Source organism: Aegilops tauschii, chromosome 4, assembly GCF_002575655.3.
Source record: "Aegilops tauschii subsp. strangulata cultivar AL8/78 chromosome 4, Aet v6.0, whole genome shotgun sequence".
NCBI classification, from domain to species: domain Eukaryota; kingdom Viridiplantae; phylum Streptophyta; class Magnoliopsida; order Poales; family Poaceae; genus Aegilops; species Aegilops tauschii.
The window spans coordinates 81,555,064-81,558,749 of NC_053038.3; positions in this window are offsets into that span (position 1 = coordinate 81,555,064).

Here is a 3,686-nt window from a genome sequence, read left to right on the forward strand (position 1 = left end):
ACTATTGTACCCTTGACCAACTCATGGCAAGGCACACTCCATGTGCGGTACACAGCATAGCATACTGTAGAGCCTATGTCTGAAGCATAGGGGACGACCTTCGTCCTTTCTCTCTCTTCTGCTGTGGTCAGGTCTTGAGTCTTACTCAATACTCACACCTTGTAACACAACCAAGAACTCCTTCTTTGCTGACCTATTTTGAACTCTTTCAAAATCATGTCAAGGTGGGCGTTCTTTGAAAGTATCATCAGGCGTCTTGATCTATCTCTATAGATCTTGATGCCCAATATGTAAGCAGCTTTATCCAGGTCTTCCTTTGAAAAACTCCTTTCAAACAACCCTTTATGCTTTTCAGAAATTTTACATCATTTCGGACCAACAATATGTCATTCACATATACTTATCAGAAATGTTGCAGCGCTCCCACTCACTTTATTGTAAATACAAGTTTCTAACAAACTTTGTATAAACCCAAAAACTTTGATCACTCCATCAAAGTGTATATTCTGACTCCGAGATGCTTGCTCTAGTCCATGGAAGGATCACTGGAGCTAGCATACCTTTTAGCATCCTTAGGATCGACAAAACCTTTCTGATTGTATCACATACAACCTTTCCTTACGAAAATTGGTAAGGAAACTTGTTTTGACATCCATCTGCCAGATTGCAGCTAATGCTAACATGATTCCGACGGACTTAAGCATTGCTACGGATGGGAAAATCTCATCGTAGTCAACTCCTTGAACTTGTGGAAATACTCTTTGCCACAAGTCGAGCTTCATAGACGGTAACATTACCGTCCACGTTCGTCTTCTTCTCAAAGATCCATTTATCTCGGATTTCATGGCTTCTAACCATTTGTCGGAATATGGGCCCACCATCGCTTCTCCATAGCTCGTAGGTTCAGTATTGTCCAACAACATGATATCCCAGACAGGATCACGTACCACTCTGAAGTAGCACGCATCCTCGTCGTCCTACGAGGTTTGGTAGTGACTTGATCCGAAGTTTCATGATCACTATCATAAGCTTCCACTTCAATTGGTGTAGGTGCCACAGGAACAACTTCATGTGCCCTGCTACACACTAGTTGAAGTGATGGTTCAATAACCTTATCAAGTCTCCACCATCCTCCCACTCAATTCTTTCGAGAGAAACTTTTCCTCGAGAAAGGACCTGTTTCTAGAAGCAATTACTTTTGCTTCCAGATCTGAAATAGGAGGTATACCCAACTGTTTTGGGTATTCTATGAAGACGCATTTATCCGCTTTGGGTTCGAGCTTATCAGCCTGAAACTTTTTCACATAAGCATCGCAGCCCCAAACTTTTAAGAAACGACAACTTAGGTTTCTCTAAACGGTGTCGTCTCAACGGAATTGCGTGGTGCCCCTTTTAAAGTGAATGCGGTTGTCTCTAATGCCTAACCCATAAACGATAGTGGTAATTCGATAAGAGACATCATGGTATGCACCATATCCAATAAGGTGCAGTTATGATGTTCGGACACACCATCACACTTTGGTGTTCCAGGCGGTATTAATTGTGAGACACTTTCCACAATGTCTCAATTGTGTGCCAAACTCGTAACTCAGATACTCATCTCTATGATCATATCACAGACATTTTATCCTCTTGTCATGACGATCTTCAACTTCACTCTGAAATTACTTGAACCTTTCAATAATTCAGACTTGTGTTTCATCAAGTAAATACACTCAGCATCTACTCAAATCATCTGTGAAGTAAGAACATAACGATATCCACTGCATGCCTCAGCACTCATTGGACTGCATACATCAAAATGTATTACTTCCAATAAGTTGCTCTCTTGTTCCATCTTACTGAAAACGAGGACTTTCAGTCATCTTGCCCATGTGGTATGATTTGCATGTCTCAAGTGATTCAAAATCAAGTGAGTCCAAACGATCCATCTGCATGGGGTTTCTTCATGCATATATACCAATAGACATGGTTCGCATGTCTCAATCTTTTCAAAAACGACTGAGTCCAAAGATCCATCTACATGGAGCTTCTTCATGCGTTCTATACCAATATGACTCAAATGTCAGTGCCACAAGTATGTGGAACTATCATTACTATTTTATATCTTTTGGCATGAACATGTGTATCACTACGATCGAGATTCATTTTAGGTGCAAGACCATTGAAGGTATTATTCAAATAAACAGAGTAACCATTATTCTCCTTAGATGAATAACCGTATTGCGATAAACATAATCCAATCATGTTTATGCTCAACGCAAACACCGAATAACAATTATTTAGGTTTAACACCAATCTCGATGGTAGAGGGAGCATGCGATGCTTGATCACATCAACCTTGGAAACACTTCCAACACATATCGTCATCTCACCTTTAGCTAGTCTCCGTTTATTCCGCGGCTTTTATTTCGAGTTACTAACACTTAGCAACCGAACCGGTATCTAATACCCTGGTGCTGCTAGGAGTACTAGTAAAGTACACATTCATATAATGTATATCCAATATACTTCTGTCGACCTTGCCTGCCTTCTCATCTACCAAGTATCTAGGGTAGTTCTACTTCAGTGACCGTTCCCCTCATTACAGAAGCACTTAGTCTCGGGTTTGGGTTCAACCTTGGGATTCTTCACTAGAGCAGCAAATGATTTGCTGTTTCATGAAGTATCCCTTTTGCCCTTGCCCTTCTAGAAACTAGTGGTTTTACTAACCATCAACAATTGATGCTCCTTCTTGATTTCTACTTTCGTGGTGTCAAACATCGCGAGTTGCTCAAGGATCATCATGTCTATCCCTGATATGTTATAGTTCATCACGAAGCTCTAATAGCTTGGTGGCAGTTACTATGGAGAACCATCACTATCTCATCTGGAAGATTAACTCCCACTCGATTCAAGCAATTGTGGCACTTAGACAATCTGAGCACATGCTCAACGATTGAGCTTTTCTCCCTTAGTCTGCAGGCTTAAGAAACTTGTCAGAGGTCTCATACCTCTTGACGTGGGCACTAGTCTGAAATCCCAATTTCAGTCTTCGGAACATCTCATATGTTCTGCGACGTTTCAAAAACGTCTTTGGTGCCACAATTCTAAACCGTTAGCATTACGCACTGAACTATCACGTAGTCATCAAAACGTGTATGTCAGATGTTTCGCAACATCTACAGACGACGCTGAGGTTCAGCACACCGAGCGGTGCATTAAGGACATAAGCCTTTTGTGCAGCAATGAGGACAATCCTCAGTTTACGGACCCAGTCCGCGTAATTGCTACTATAAACTTTCAACTAAATTTTCTCTAGGAACATATCTTAAACAGTAGAGCTAAAGCGTAAGCTATGACATAATTTGCGAAGACCTTTTTGACTATGTTCATGATAATGAAGTTCATCTGATTATGAACTCCCACTCAGATAGACATCCCTCTAGTCATCTAAGTGATACATGATCCGAGTCAAACTAGGCCGTGTCCGATCATCACGTGAGACGGACTAGTCATCATCGGTGAACATCTCCATGTTGATCGTATCTACTATACGACTCATGTTCGACCTTTCGATCTCTTGTGTTCCGAGGCCATGTCTGTACATGCTAGGCTCGTCAAGTCAACCTAAGTGTTTCGCATGTGTTCCGAGGCCATGTCTGTACATGCTAGGCTCGTCAACACCCGTTGTATTCGAACGTTAG